The 17,208-nt window shown below is 51.4% G+C and overlaps 1 non-coding gene across 1 annotated transcript; it reads right to left on the bottom strand.

Moving 5' to 3' along the window:
• Nucleotides 1–3,082: 3,082 nt before the first annotated feature.
• LOC126528687 (small nucleolar RNA U3) lies at nucleotides 3,083–3,295 on the bottom strand. Its single transcript, XR_007599076.2, has one exon. It is a non-coding gene; the product is annotated as a small nucleolar RNA U3 (small nucleolar RNA).
• Between the last annotated feature and the right edge of the window lie 13,913 nt (nucleotides 3,296–17,208).

Genomic DNA, 17,208 nt, shown 5'->3' with positions numbered 1-17,208 from the left:
TCCGCTTGACGTCCTTTGTTGCTGAGTTGCTCACCATAGAGGCGGCATACGTGCTGGTAAGCTTCGTGGTTCTTTTCCTCCACTGTCAATCAATGTTACTCCTGTACAAATACCTAAACACTCTCCCAACCCATTTACTTTCTTCCTTATTCCTCAGTCGTTCCTCATACTCAATTTTGCTGTGAGCTTCCCTCACTTCAAAACTTGTGCAGACCATATCACCTTGCACAGCTTCATTTGTAGTCTTCCCATGAGCGCCCAATGCGAGGCGTCCCACTGACCTTTTGTTTCCATTGGTCCTGATTGTACCCCTGATTTCAAGCGAACAACCGCATTTCCCAATATTCATTGTCTCGTGCTGCACAAGCATGAACATATGCCATGCAATTTTTTAATGTGCTTTTTACCGTTCCCTTTCCATTCTAATGAACTTTCTTTCCCTCTTTCTTTATTATTATCATCATCGTAGGTGTTACAGTGCATACGCAAAAGACTGTTCGACCCAATAGCCACAGGCTAGTGGATGGGTCCGGATATGCGAAATAAATATACATTCGGTACAAGCATAGGGGGATCAATACAGGGGTTGAATGCAATACATTAGCGCATTAAAAACAGAAAACAAAGGAATTCTTTTGCGGCATGCATAAAAATTATCACCAGTTACAAAAATTATCAAACCGCAAACAACAGAACGCCAAGCAAGAATACAGGCACAAGATCAGTTGTTTAGAGTTAATAAATAGTGCTTTGTCGAAATTTTGTGTATCGTATTTTAGAGGGTATGTCGTTCCATGTCGTAACTCCAACAAATTCAAATAGACTTTTCCCATATACGTTATGTACAGGAGGCAGGTTGAAATTTCCATCGGCACTTCTGGCAGCACGCGATGATGGAAAAAATATGGACACAGGGAAAGGATGATTACGTTTCACAACTCTGTTTACGCAGCTACCTGTTTTATTCTCACGCATAATATCGAATCGCAATATGTTTAGTTGATTGAACAGTGGCCTGCTGCAGGTGTACCGGTTCTCGAGTGCGTCACGATTCTTAATTCCCGCTTTTGTATAACCAAATGGAGCATAACAGAATGAAACTTCAATGCAGCCGGGCCCCGTCACTGTAGTCACTACCATTTCGTAAAAGGAAGTATTTGGTTTCACAATATATTCGCAAGAAACTTTTAAATACGTAAATGGGCACTTTAGCGGAAGGTGTATTCACGAGTCCCTGTTTAAATGATGTGAACGGAAGCACTTAATTTGGAAAAGGTTTTTCGCTGGTATATGATTTCTGGCGACGGCATGGAGTAAAAACGTGTACTCATACACGACTAAATATGCATATGCGCACTAAGACGCTCTAACACACAAAAGCATACAAAGACGAAGGCACACGCACATGCGGAGAAAACACACACAGACAAACGCTCACGCACACAAATTAAAGGGAAGCTGAAAGGTTTTCCAGAAAAAATGAGTGAACATCTCTACATAATGGTTTTCAACCCTCCGAATTCAAATATCGTATCGAAATTGAGCGAAAGAAAGCGCAAATATATTTTATTTCGACGAAAAGTGCAGCAGCGGACACGCCCAGCTCGCGCGTCTCGTTTCCGCCTGTGATTGGTCGGGCGCCTCGTGACGTCAACACTAGTGTTCGTCCGAACCGACCGCTGCCGCTACACATGAAGCGCGGTGCCAGGTAGTTTGGTGCTGTTTTTCTGAGACGGTAATGGAAAATTTAGAGAGACTGCGTTTTTCTGAGGAGTTCGGCGTTACTCCCTACATGTACGAGCCGATTGCGAAGAGCCAGCTTCTCGAAGAAGCAAACGATGCTTGTGCGAGCAGTGCTTTCGACGCGAACGAAAGCGAAGTCTTGGGATCTCCTCGTGTTGGAAATGCTCTTTGGTGAGTATGTTTTCTGCAAAGCGATCTAGTGATCTCGCCGATCTTTCGCCGATCTTTCGCCGATCTTTCGCCGTTCTAGTGAGCTCGTTTCCGGTAGTGTAGTGTAACTGTAGTGTTGTGTTCCTGCATGCCTCCTCGTGGAACGTAAGCGGGGATGCGATCGTCGGCATTTGTGCGCTGTCCAAAGCTGTCGGCAATCTACAAAGACGGTTTAAACGCGTGAAAAGCTTCCCGGTTCATGCAGTACGTGTAGTGACCTTCATCTGTGCGCCATCCGCACACTACTCGTAACCGAAGTCGTAAAGGCGGTGAATTCCGTCGGCTACGTGAGACGGTCGGTTTCTCGCTATGCGCGACAGAAGGGGGGAGCGTAGCGTCCTGGCGTGCGCCGGCTTTCCAGCACATGCAAACTCTACATTTGCACTGCGTTATGGTAGCTGCATGCAGGCTGTTTCACAACACACGTGCAAATAGAAAATTCGCGGCGCTTTGCGACGAAACCTGCGTCAAGGGCGGGAGATAAACATGCACCTTCCGTTCAGCGTGCTAACACGAAGGAGCTCGCAGTAAATCAAAATCCAGGTTTGGGCGAGTTCGTCTATTCATAAGGTCTTCCAACACCAGTTATCATCAGTCAGTCCGCACTCGTGCCGTCTTTGTTTTCCTTGCTCCGATCTTTTTGCGCTTGTGGGAAGTAATGGAAGACAACATCGTCACGGCCGCTGGTGTTCGTGCAACCGTAGGCTGCACAGAAAGCCGGCATGATCGGCCCACCACTTCAGTTGATGCTGCGCACGTTGACTACCACTCTACATACACGCAGACGCACCAACAAAGGAATGCAGGGTCAATCGAAGCAGATTACGATGGCACGCACGCAGAAACAAGCACGGTCAGGCACGGTCGCGGAGACTGCGAAGGAACGGAACACTAGTGTTGACGTCGCAACACCACGGTTTCCGGTCTCCGCTCGCATCGTCAGCAGCAGCGCGCGGCATCCGACGGGGGGCGGAACTACAGCGCAATTTTAACCGACGAATACGTCGCTCCTAATTAAAAAAAGAAAAACAAAATTTTAGCGACATATTTTACAAGGTTCCCGCATCCGTATACGAGCGTCTGATTGAATTCGACAGACTCTTCGAATTCCCTTTAATGACAAGACCCGCCCACTCAGACTGGGTCTCCGCCCTCCCATCGGCCACAAGTGCCGCGGGAACGGTCATCAATGGCATGAACCCGGGTCAGAACCCTAAGCTCCGATGCCGGCTTCGCGCTCAGGCGGAGACCCTCGACTCCTCATCGTGGTCGAGTGTGCTCCGAGATCGCGGATGCGTCTCGGCGATCGTACTATAGAAATGATCCTATGAAGCACGATCTTAGCCTTCATGTATCTGACGACAGCACCTCACATAAACTGTGTAAGCACGTTGCACAAGGTCACAAACTTCTTTGTTTCAAGAAAAAGTAACTTTTTTTTTAGATATGACTTAATATCAATAAACTTTAGAGCAACCCTCTGCCCGGAGCACATGTCTTTTATCCTAAAAACTGCTTTTACCAAGATTTACCTAATATATTCAGCAAACAGTGGAGCCAATCTTGCATGCGGCGCTTTATACAAATCGAGATTGAAATTGCGGTCGTTTAAAACCGCTGAAGCAACGACTCCACGAACGACGGTCGTAAAAAAAGTATGCAGGAACTCCCCTACAGTTCTCTAAGTATGCATAAGCATACCCCCCCCCCCCCCCCCAATTTCATTGGGCTTATCTCCAAATTCACGAAGGCCACACCCGAATTTCAAGTTAGCCCACCCTCAAATTTCAGTTAGGCCGCCCTTAAATTTTAAGTTGGCCCAGCCCCAAATTTTAGTTAGCCTACGTCCAAATTTCATGTTGGCCCGCCCCCAAATTTCATTTGGCCCACATGCAAATTCCAGTTAGGCCACGACTAAATTTTAAGTTGGCCCCTCCCCAAATTTTAGTTAGCCTACATCCAAACTTCAAGTCGGCCCACCCCCAAATTTCTGTTGGCCCACCACCAAATTTCAGTTGGGCCACTCATAAATTTCAAGTTAGCCAACCCCCAAATTTCACTTCTCCCACCCCACAATTTAGGTTGGCCCACCCCCGACTTTCAAGTTGGCCAACCCCAAATTTCAGTTAGGCCACCCCTGAATTTCGAGTTGGCCCACCCCCAAATTAAGAGTTGGGCCTCCCTCAAATTTTAGTTGGCCCACGTCTAAATTTTAAGTCGGCCCACCTCAAAATTTCAGTTGGCCCACCTGAAAATTTAGGTTGGCTCACCCCTAATTTTTAAGTTGGCCCACCACCAAATTTCAGTTGGGCCACTCTTAAATTTCAAGTTAGCCAACCCCCAAATTTCACTTCTCCCACCCCACAATTTACGTTGGCCCACCCCCGACTTTCAAGGTGGCCAACCCCAAATTTCATTTAGGCCAACCCTGAATTTCGAGTTGGCACACCCCCAAATTAAGAGTTGGGCCTCCATCAAATTTTAGTTGGCCCACGTCTAAATTTCAAGTCGGCCCACCTCAAAATTTCAGTTGGCCCACCTAGAAATTTAGGTTGCCCCCCCCCCTAATTTTTAAGTAGGCCCACCACCAAATTTCATTTGGGCCACTCTTAAATTTCAAGTTAGCCCGCCCCCAAATTTCACTTCTCCCACTCCACAATTTAGGTTGGCGCACCCCCAAATTCCAGTTAGGCCACCCCCGAATTTCGAGTTGGCCCACCCCCAGATTAAATGGTGCGCCTCCCTCAAATTTTAGTTGGCCCAAGTCCAAATTTCCAGTTAACCCGCCCCCAAATTTAAGTTGGCTGATCCCTAAATTTCAAGTTGGCCCACCCCCACATTTAAGTTCGCCAATTGCCAAATTTCATTTCTCAATGTATTGAGGCAAAGAACTTGAAACCGAAATCGCCGCACCAACTGGCAGTGGGCCGGTGCCGTCAGTGTCTTCGCCGAGGAAGGGACAATGTAGGAACGCTGCTGCATGACGAGTGCCATCAGAGCCAGCTGTGGAAGACGTCGACGATGAATGCGCGAGCAGTGTCACGAGCGCGTTCGCGCGGTTACGCCAAAGGACGCCGACGTTCACCCCAGGAACGGGCGCCCGAGAGCCGCGGTCTAAAATAGTGACACGTGTACTTATCTTTATCGGGCGACCACGTTTCGCCACCTAACAAATCTAATCGCACAGCGCGGGACGCGCCTGCATGTATCCGAAGTTTTTGGAAAGTTATCGATGCTTCTACCCGGCTGTCTGTTGTCGCCGAACGTGGTGTTATCTGATTTCATCGTGTGACGCGAATGGTGTAGAACATTGTGGAAGGCGCGCGGGTCCGAACGATTAGTCTGGAACATTCGACAACCGCTGTATAAAAGCCGACGCGCTTGCCTCGCTGATCAGATTTCCGACGATCGCCGACTGTGTTCGCTGCTTTCGTTGTGCTATAAGTGTAGCCTGTTTTGTGGGCACAGGTTCGCCCAATAAAGTCTAGTTTTGCGTTTCACAGTATTGCTACTGTGTTCTTAACGTCACCACCACGTGACATCTGGTGGAGGTGCTAGTGCGTTCATGTACCGAACGCCCCCGCAAAGCCGCGATCCAAGCCCGAAGCCCGAGGACAAAACCAACATCGCCCAAGACCAGCGTGCTAGCCGCAGACTTCAAGGACTGCCCCCAGAGCACGGACTTCTACCTGAGTCGACAAAGAAGATCGTGGTCAAAACAACCCCAATGGCTGCCCCAGCGTCCCCCGTTATCCTACAACAACCTCGGGACCCACCAACCTTCCATGGAGCAGCGACTGAAGACCCGGAATCATGGCTGGAGACCTACGAACGCATCGCGACGTTCAACAACTGGGACTCCGACGACAAGCTGCGGCATGTCTACTTCGCTTTAGAAGACGCCGCCAGAACTTGGTTTGAGAACAGGGAATCGACCTTGACAACGTGGGACCTGTTCCGTAGCGGCTTCCTGCGCACCTTTACAAGCGTCGTGCGCAAGGAAAGGGCTGAAGCTATGCTGGACGCCCGAGTGCAGCTACCAAACGAGAACGTTACCATCTTCACGGAAGAAATGAGCCGCCTATTCCGCCACGCCGACCCGGAAATGTCCGAGGAAAAGAAAGTCCGGCTACTGATGCGTGGTGTAAAGGAGGAACTTTTCGCCGGTATGGTACGAAGCCCACCGAAGACCGTCGACGAGTTTCTTCGCGAGGCCACTAGCATCGAGAAGACACTCGAGATGCGAAACCGGCAATTCGACCGCCGCACCAACTGTACAAACTATGCCGGCGTTCAATCGCTGGCCTCCGACGACCTGCGCGAGGCTATCAGGGCAGTCGTACGAGAGGAGCTCCAGAAGATCTTCCCGTCGTCGCAGCCTCAAGTGGCCTCGATCGCTGACATCGTCAAAGATGAGGTTCAGCGGTCGCTTGGGGTTCCGGAGGTGCAACCTCAATTACCGCAACCCCAGCCAGAAGCGATGACCTACGCCGCCGTCGCACGCCGTCAAGGTCCTCCTCCGCGACCGCGACAGCGCCCTGTAACGCCCCAATTCCGTCGATCACCCCCGCCGCCGGCACGCCCACCCGTCGCCCAGCGCAGCTACCCGAGGAAGACAGACGTATGGCGCGCTCCTGACCACCGCCCGCTGTGCTACCACTGTGGAGAAGCGGGTCACGTCTACCGACGATGTCCATACCGGGAGATGGGACTGCGAGGTTTCGCCGTGAACGCTCCGCGCCCGCAGCAAGGTGAACGCCCCCGGGATATCGCCGACTACCTCGCCGCTACTCAGTGGAGCTCTCGACGACCGTCGCGTTCGCCATCACCAGGCCGCTACCTGTCGCCGCAGCGCCGACCTTACACTGGCCCAGCCCGGGGCCGGTCAGCGAGCCCATATCCGGAAAACTAAAGGCAGCAACCGATGGAGGTGCGGTTGCTGTTCGTCGAACTGACGAAGATCCTCCGCCGCCGACGAAGACGCCGAAGAAACCATCTCGACGACATACTAACGACACACCGCCGTCCCGAGGAAGTCAGAAAGCCAAGACTACACCGCCGAAAGACGACTTAATGACGCGACGTAACAGCTTCAGTTCAACACGACGCAGCCGTGATCCGACGCCAAGACCCAACTGCAACGCAAGACAAAGAACCACCGACCTCGACGTGCTTCTAGACGGCCACGCAGTCACCGCCTTAGTCGACACAGGCGCCGATTACTCAGTCATGAGTGGACACATCGCTGTCCAGTTGAAGAAGGTTAAGACTGCATGGGAAGGCCCTCAAATTCGGACCGCTGGAGGACACCTGATTACGCCGACCGGAATGTGCACGGCAAGAATTACCATTCACGACCGGACTTACCCTGTCACCTTCGTTATCCTCCAACAGTGTTCACGAGACGTCATTCTCGGCATGGACTTCCTGGACCAACACGGCGCAATCATCGACCTGAAGTCGAAGTCAATAACGCTGTCGGAAGATAAAGCGATGCCGCCGGAAAGCCCTCGTAGTCACCACGCCTTGAGTGTGCTCGAAGATCAAGTGAGCATCCCGCCGCGCTCCAGCATTATTATTTCCGTCGGCACTGAAACACCCGCTGACGTAGAAGGCGTCATCGAGGGCGACCAACATCTACTGCTCGACCGCGAAATTTGCGTCGCAAGAGGGATCGCTCGACTGCACGGAGGAAACACGAAAGTGTTGCTGACAAACTTCAGCAAGGAGTTCAAGCACATCAACAAGGGCACGACGATCGCATACATCGAGGAAATTCAGGAAACCAGCGATGCCTTTGTCCTCTCGGATTCTGTTGCATCTACCCCGACGACCGTAGTTCCCGAGCCAGACTTCGACATAAATCCAAGTCTCACTGTGATTAAGCAGCAACAGCTCAGAAGTCTGCTTCGACGATACAAAGACTGCTTTTCAACGTCATCGAGGATTCGACAAACACCAGTCGCAAAGCATCGCATAATAACCGAAGAGTGCGCTCGACCACTACGCCAGAGCCCTTACCGAGTTTCGACGCGAGAACGCGAAGCTATAAGACAACAAGTCGACGAAATGCTGCGCGACGACATCGTCCAGCCGTCGAAAAGCCCATGGGCCTCTCCTGTAGTCCTGGTAAAGAAAAAGGACGGAACCCTACGCTTCTGCGTCGATTATCGTCGACTGAACAAGATCACGAAGAAGGATGTGTACCCCCTTCCACGGATAGACGACGCATTGGATCGGCTCTGCAACGCTAAATACTTCTCGTCGATGGACCTAAAGTCTGGCTACTGGCAAATAGAAGTCGACGAGAGGGATCGCGAAAAGACTGCCTTCATCACGCCAGACGGCCTCTACGAGTTCAAAGTCATGCCATTCGGACTGTGCTCGGCGCCTGCAACGTTTCAGCGCGTCATGGACACGGTGTTAGCCGGACTGAAGTGGCAGACGTGCCTTGTTTACCTGGATGACGTCGTTGTCTTCGCCGGAAATTTCGACGATCACCTTAGGCGGCTCTCGACAGTGTTAGAAGCCATCAAGTTATCAGGGCTCACTCTGAAGCCGGAAAAGTGCCGTTTCGCTTACGATGAGCTTTTGTTCCTAGGCCACGTGATCAGCAAATCAGGAGTACGCCCCGACCCACAGAAGACAGCTGCCATCGCAAAGTTCCCGCAGCCAACCGACAAGAAGGCAGTGCGCAGATTCCTTGGCATGTGTGCCTACTATAGGCGCTTTGTCAAGGACTTCTCACGCATCGCTGAGCCGCTGACAAAGCTAACTAAATGTGACGTCAAGTTCAAGTGGGAAACGCCGCAGGCCGGCGCATTTGAAGAACTCAAACAACGCATGCAGTCGCCGCCCGTACTTGCGCACTTCGACGAGCACGCCGATACCGAAATACACACTGACGCCAGTAGCCTAGGCCTCGGTGCCGTCCTAGTCCAGAGAAAAGATGGACATGAACACGTGATAGCTTACGCTAGCCGGTCGTTGTCAAAAGCGGAAGGCAATTATTCTACAACCGAAAAGGAATGTCTCGCCATCGTTTGGGCTACAGCGAAATTTCGCCCTTACCTCTATGGCAGGCCATTCAAAGTGGTCAGCGACCATCACGCGTTGTGTTGGCTAGCTAACTTAAAGGACCCTTCAGGACGGCTGGCGCGGTGGAGCCTCAGACTACAAGAATACGACATCACTGTAACATACAAGTCCGGAAGAAAACACTCAGATGCCGATTGCCTATCCCGCGCCCCCATAGACCCACCGCCGCAAGATGACGAGGATGACGACGCCTTCCTTGGCATAATAAGCGCGGAAGACTTCGCCGAACAACAACGAGGGGACCCGGAGCTAAAAGCCCTAGTCGAGTATTTGGAAGGGCACACCGACGTTGTCCCTAGGGCATTTAAGCGCGGATTATCTTCGTTCACGCTTCAAAACAACCTACTCGTGAAGAAGAACTTCTCACCACTCCGCGCCAGCTACCTCCTTGTTGTACCGTCAGCGCTGCGTCCAGAGATACTGCACGCCCTACACGACGATCCAACCGCTGGGCACCTCGGATTCTCCCGTACGCTGTCGAGAATACAGGAAAGGTATTACTGGCCGCGTCTGACCGCCGACGTTGCCCGTTACGTCAAGACATGCCGAGATTGTCAACGACGCAAGACACCACCGACAAGGCCAGCTGGATTACTACAGCCGATCGAACCTCCTCGCCGACCATTCCAGCAGATTGGGATGGATTTGTTGGGGCCGTTTCCGATGTCAACATCCGGGAATAAGTGGATCGTCGTGGCGACGGACTATCTCACCCGCTTTGCTGAAACTAAAGCTCTACCAAAAGGCAGCGCAGCCGAAGTGGCGAAATTTTTCGTCGAAAACATCCTGCTGCGACATGGTGCCCCAGAAGTCCTCATCACCGACAGAGGAACGGCTTTTACAGCAGAGCTCACCCAAGCCATTCTGCAGTACAGCCAGACAAGCCACAGGAGGACAACTGCCTACCATCCGCAGACGAATGGTCTCACGGAGCGCCTGAACAAGACCCTCGCCGACATGCTAGCAATGTACGTCGACGTCGAACACAAGACGTGGGACGCGGTCCTGCCGTACGTAACCTTTGCGTACAACACGGTGGTGCAAGAAACAACACAGATCACGCCGTTCAAGCTGGTCTACGGCAGGAACCCGACGACGACGCTTGACGCCATGCTTCCGCACGTAACTGACGAAGAGAATGTTGACGTCGCTAGCTATCTCCAGCGCGCCGAAGAAGCCCGACAGCTCGCACGCTTGCGAATCAAGAGCCAGCAGAGGACCGACAGCCGACACTACAACCTCCGACGACGCTTCGTCAAGTACCAGCCTGGCGACCGTGTTTGGGTCTGGACTCCGATACGCCGACGAGGACTCAGTGAGAAGCTACTCCGACGCTATTTCGGACCCTACAAGGTCATCCGACGTATTGGCGCTCTGGATTATGAGGTCGTGCCAGACGGCATTTCGCATTCACAGCGGCGCCGCGCACGATCTGAAGTGGTCCACGTGGTGCGCCTTAAACCCTTTTACGGACGCTGACGAACTTCGTCATTTTTGTTCTTTTCTTTGCTACGAGTGCTTTTGTTTATTAACTTCGTTTGTTTGCAGCATCGGGTCGATGCTTTTTAAGAGGGGGGTATTGACACGTGTACTTATCTTTATCGGGCGACCACGTTTCGCCACCTAACAAATCTAATCGCACAGCGCGGGACGCGCCTGCATGTATCCGAAGTTTTTGGAAAGTTATCGATGCTTCTACCCGGCTGTCTGTTGTCGCCGAACGTGGTGTTATCTGATTTCATCGTGTGACGCGAATGGTGTAGAACATTGTGGAAGGCGCGCGGGTCCGAACGATTAGTCTGGAACATTCGACAACCGCTGTATAAAAGCCGACGCGCTTGCCTCGCTGATCAGATTTCCGACGATCGCCGACTGTGTTCGCTGCTTTCGTTGTGCTATAAGTGTAGCCTGTTTTGTGGGCACAGGTTCGCCCAATAAAGTCTAGTTTTGCGTTTCACAGTATTGCTACTGTGTTCTTAACGTCACCACCACGTGACAATAGGCGCACGCACGCACACGCAGAAACATACAAACATACAAGTACGAACATAAACAGCCACGAGCACACACGCAGATGTGTACTCGCAGAAAGCAGGCACACACGAACCACTAACACAGACACGCACAAACACGTGGACAGACACTCATGCGCTTGCAGACACACAAACAGGCCCAAACGCAAACATGCACACAAACTGTGCACACAACATGCCCGCACGTACAAACACGCATGAAATCATGCTGCACAAACGCATATACGCAAGCTAGCCGAAAACACGCTGATCAACATGCTAACATTTAGCTGAACAAGGTCGTCCGGCAAGCTGCAAAGACCAGTGTCAAACTTCAGGAATCGCCAGCCGTTTGTGCGCAGGCGCGAGTACGAGGGGTACGCAAGAGGGGGAATCCGGGGGAATTTGCTCTTGGAATGACGGACTTTGCCTAGGCACTACGGAGAAGCTACTTTGCTCGATTTCTACGCGTTTATCTCTAGGCGTGCGGCATTGCGGTGTGAGGTCACGTGTCTGTGGGTTGATGGCCTGCGTCGTCCACAAGTCTTCCTCGTGCGCCTCCTTGGATGTTGCTGGCACAGTGTGATGACGTGGACGATTCGAGATTGCGCGCTTGCCATGCCCATGCGCGAGTTTACGCTCCAACGCTGGCTTCCGGCGTGGTCAACCTGGTGAAGCACTGGGCACAAAGCCTCCCTTCGCTTCACTTCAATACAATGTAGGCTTATCTGCGGTGCGGATACCTCAGGCGGACACCTCAGATAATAATAATAATAATAATAATAATAATAATAATAATAATAATAATGTTACACTAGTACGCGAGCCAGTTCTCACTTCCTGTCACTGCAATATACTGTATGCTTCCATGCATTACACCGATGCATTGCGTTGAAGCCATGAGACATTGCCCCTTTTTTCATAACCTTTAGGGATCACATCGAGTTCTGTGTTTTAGTAGATTTTCCTCCTTGGACTACCTTTATTCTAATAAAGCGTGACACAGTGTTTTTCCTCTATTGATTGCGTACCGTCTTACTCCTCCCGCGAATGCAAAGCCTTGCGAGTGGCAGCAGGTTTGTACGGTTTGAAGCATAGTTTGAAGGCTTATTACAGCGAAGCTGTTTATGGCTAGGTTCTGGTGGATCTCGTCTCCGTGGACATAGCCAAACCAATTTTTTATGTGTGGGCCCATCTCAAAGACAGTGCAATGCCGGGCCGACCCGCGGAGGATGTGAAGCAGGTGTTAAACACTCCCCATACGGGGGCCGATACCGATGATATTGGAAAACCGGGCCTACCTGCGGCTGAGGTCCAATTCGCCACTAATTAAGGGACTCACACTCACAGCTTCGCTGGTCATCCTTCTTCTCTGAGCGAAATGGCATTGAATTTTGGCGCACATCTGTAATTATATGCGTGCTTCTCAATCCACCAAATCATTTGATATTTAACGGGGACAGCTGCGGGCTAGTTTGTGGTCGATATTGGAATGCATTGTGTAACCGCGCAAACGACAACGGACCTGTGTGTTTCCTTCTTCGTCCGTTGTCGTTTGCGCGGTTACATAAAGCATTCCAAGTCATTTTAGGCAAGTGCATGCGCCGCGTAGCGTTTCCGGCGCAAGTCTTGACTGGTCGTACTTGCGTTCTCGAAAATATGCACTTTGAACTGTAACGAAAACTTACCGTGTCGTCGTTATTGTTGTGGCCTCAACCCATGGCTTCATCATCGCGCCGTCTTCTTCCTTTTTCGCTGTGGCCATGTCCACTTTCGGCATGAATGCTTTCAGCGTTGTTGAAAACGGAGCGACCCGGCTTTCGGCAGCGATGGCAACATTGTCTAAGGCGTGCGCACAACTCGCACTGGGCCGCAGTAACCTTCCCACCACAGTGGACCCATACAAAGATAACCTTTATTCCCAAGCCAGGCAAGCCGCTAGATCTAAAAAACCTACATCCAATTTCACTCACTTCATGTCTAGGTAAGCTCTTCGAACATGTCATACTAGAAAGACTCCAACAGCATATGCAAACATATAATCTCTTCCCTCACACAATGGTTGGCTTCCGCGGGCATCTATCGACGCAAGACGTCATGCTTCAGCTCTCTGAAGAAGTCCGGCACCCCCGGCATGCCAAACGCACAAGAGCCATACTAGCACTCGACCTGACCAAGGCCTTTGACAATGTGGAACATACCGCAGTGCTGAACGCCTTATCCGATCTACACGTAGGCGGGAGAACTCACGCATATGTCACAGCCGTCCTACAGGCCAGGACTGCGGTCCTTACTGTGGGAGAACTGACAACAGACAAGGTCCAACTGGGTAGCAGAGGCACACCGTAAGGGTCAGTGCTCTCGCCGCTCCTCTTCAACCTTACTCTCATTCCCATGGCCAGAGACCTGGCAAATAGTCCCAACCACTCGCACTCCCTGTATGCAGATGATATTACCTTGTGGACCACTAGAGGCAGCATAGGCGACATGGAGGCGACCTTACAAGCAGGGGCCGATGTGGTGGTGGAGCGGGCTATGGCAATAGGTCTCGCGTGCTCCCCCACCAAGTCGGAACTTCTTGTTATTCACCCCCCGAAGAGTCGCACAGACCCAACTCCAAACCCCAGCATCCGTATCCACATGAGGACGTACTCCATTCCAGAGGTCACACAGCTACGAGTGCTTGGCATGGTCAAGCAGAACAACGGCAGACATACGGCGACCTTGAACAAACTCACCAGTACATCACACTATGCGCCTGATTAAGCGGATAGCCAATAGACAGAATGGGATGAGGGAGCATGACTTGAGAAAGTTAGTGCAGGCCTTTGTCATAAGCAGAGTACTATACTCGCTTCCATACCTACATCTCAACCGGGCGGAAACGGAAAATATGGATGCCCTTATACGTCAAGCGTATAAGACAGCACTTAACCTCCCCAGGCACACGCCAAACGAGCGCCTCCTTCGCATGGGGGTACATAACACATTTGATGAGCTCACGGAAGCCCATCGCACAGCCTAAATTGAGAGGCTGTCCTCTACCACCACAGGTCGGCACATCCTGGACATACTAGGACTAATTCCGACTTCCAAGGCCCATCAGACATGTCCTTTACCATCGGACATACAAAACTGCATCACTATTCTCCCCCTGCCTAAAAACATGCACCCCGTGCATCACGAGGCACGCAGGCAGACCAGGGCAAAAGCCCTCTACAAACAACACCAACACGACCACCTCACTGTGTGTGTGGACGCCGCTAGCTACCCACAGAAATCAGCCTATGCCGTAAGTGCAGTGTCACATCAACTTGGTTACATCACAGCTGCCACAATACAGGCGCGCACGTCCATAGAGGCCGAGGAGGCTGCCATAGCGCTGGCCATCTCAACCACCGCTACCGAGGTTATCCTTAGCGATTCCAAAACTGCAATCCGCAACTACTCGAAAGGCCGAGTTCATGAACCGGCACTGAAAATTCTCAATCATCAGACCCCCCTCAGACCAATTAAGCTCATCTGGATGCCCGCGCACGCAGGCCATCCAGGCAATGAGATGGCCCATTCTATCGTTCGAGTAGCCGTCAACCGAGCCACGCCGTCCGATGACCTGGATAACGCCAGAAACCGATTGGTCGAATATCACGAGATCACCCTCCACTACCGCGAAATGCGGTTGAGATATCCTCCTCCAGATAAATCTTTAACAAAATTCCAACAAAGCACCTGGCGCCAGCTTCAGGCACAAACTTTTCTTTCTCCAGCTTTTCTCGACCTGGTTCATCCAGGCCTATATCGACAGGAATGTACGCTCTGCGGCGCGCCTAGAGCCAACTTCCATCACATAATGTTCTTATGCCCTGAGCTCCAGCCACCCTCTGAGTGGCAACTCACCGACGTCGAGGGATGGGAGACCGCGGTGTCTAGCTCCAACACAGCCGACCAAATACGGCTGGTGGACTGGGCTCTGAGGGTCGCCGAGGTTCACAAACTCCCGGACACCCTACGCGCTCCTGAGCCCCCTCACATGTAATGTTGTAAAAAGGCTCAAGTAATAAATGTTTACCACCACCACCACGCACAATCTTTGTGCAGCGTTTGTCAGCGTTTCTTGGAGCATTTCAAGTTGCTTTACGTGCCTCTGTGTGTGTTTCTATCACCATCACGGTGGTTCTTTCACAGTGACTCATTCCTATCACAATCACAGTGCCCACTGCTTCACCTGGTTCACCGCGCCGGCGGGCAGCGTCGGAGCGTAAACAAACTCGCGCATGGGCATGGCCAGCGCGCACAATCTCGCCAACAGTCGTCCTCGCCAGTGCACTGCACCGGCAACATCCAAGGAGACGCACGAGGATGATGATGAAAGCGTTTTATTGACAGGAAAAGGAAAAGTGAGGAGAAGGGTGGTCGGATTCTTATTCCCGAATTCCGTTGGCTAAGACCGCTGTCCTGGCTCTTTCCACGAGGGCTTGCTGTCCCTCAAGGGTTGAGCTGGACAGGGCTGCCTCCCATACTTCCCACGTTGGCTGTTGTGTAGCGTCTAAGGTACTATTAGCCTGGCAGGCTCATACCACATGGTACAAATCTGCTTTCTGCCGGCAGAATTTACAATCGACTGAAAAGGATTGTGGCTCGATAGTATGTAGCTTGACTGGGTTATTAAATGGCATGATTTGTAATCTCCGTAAGTGGCATTCTTCTGCTTTATCTAATTCCTTGGCCGGGCCCGGGTATTATTGTCGCGATAAGCGCAAGTTCTGTAATACATCTGCATAAGTTACTAACGTCAATGGGAAGTCCGAGTCTTCAGTGAGCGCGGAGGAGAGATCCTGGTGGAGAATGCTCGGGCGGCGCAGTGTGCACGTTCATTTCCCTCTACACCGTGATGACCTGGCACCCGAATCAGCTCTTTGCGCGAAGCGAAGACCCCAGATTGCTTCAGCATCCTGCAAGCTAGCGGCACAATGCGGCCCGCATGCAATTTCTGTATGCAGTTAGCGAGTCCGTCATTATGTATTTGGAATTAGGATGCGAAGTGGACATGGCGATCCCCGCGCCGAACAGAAAGTCCATTGACCGTCTGCCTTTGATGCACCACTAATGTTGTGGAGACCACTCCTACCGGACCCGCAGCATCCACGAAGAAGTCTCCCTCTAATTTAGAATAGATCTGATCCATCTTCTTGGCTCTTGCCCTCCTCCTTGCTTGATCATGTTATGGGCAGTGTCTAGAACTTGCTCCTCCACGCCTTCGGAATGTCTTGTCTTGCCGTATAGTAAGGACAGCTGATATTCAAGTCCTCCAGCACCTTGCTTCTTGTTCTTGTTCCTGCCAATTTGGCATATTGGCTTAATAGGTGGTGCTCAATTAGATCATCTGTTGTATTGTGCACCCCCAACTGCAGCAAGCGATCTGTAGATTTTTTGACCAACAGTCCTAGCGCCTTCTTATATGCTGCTCTAAGCGTGACATCGGAATGATTTAAATCGCACCTCCTCATCCGAAGGCACGGAGCCACGCACATAATTCGGCTGAGTATAAAGGCTTGGACCAACCAAAGAGTGTCGTTCTCCATCATCCCTCTCGTCCTATTGGTGATACGAGTGATCATTCACATTACTTGTTCGCATACTGTACGGAGTTTAGTAATCATTGCTGCGTTGGCACGCTCGTTGTTAACCAGCAGCCCCACGATACGCTCTGTCTTCACTTCAGGGATCGCGGCATTGGGCGCCATAATTTTGACCGGGGCTTCATCTTCTCGTCTGCGCATGATTATAAGTGCCGATTCTTCCGGATAGAAGCGTAGCCCGCGCTCATCTGCATATTTTTGGTCGAAGCAGCCTCTTAAAACGCCTCTTCCATCCGCCCCAGACTGCCCTTCATCACCTATATAGACAGTGATGTCATATGCACAGAGGGCGTGCCGAATTCATTCTGTGCGATCGAGCTATTCTGGCAAATTCATAAGGCCAATATTGAAGAGCAGAGGAAAGAGGACTGCTCCTTGTGGCGTACCCTTAGTGCCCATAAGGATTGGTAAGTACCTAATATCTCCAATTTTTACATGAGCTTGTCTGTCGTGTAGAAACTCTCAGTACTTTCGCCACACTGCATCTTCTTCCACACTGCGTCTTC

The sequence above is a fragment of the Dermacentor andersoni genome, chromosome 9 (genome assembly GCF_023375885.2).
Source record: "Dermacentor andersoni chromosome 9, qqDerAnde1_hic_scaffold, whole genome shotgun sequence".
NCBI classification, from domain to species: domain Eukaryota; kingdom Metazoa; phylum Arthropoda; class Arachnida; order Ixodida; family Ixodidae; genus Dermacentor; species Dermacentor andersoni.
The sequence above is the reverse complement of the archived record's forward strand: the minus strand, read 5'-3'. Positions and strand labels throughout refer to the sequence as shown.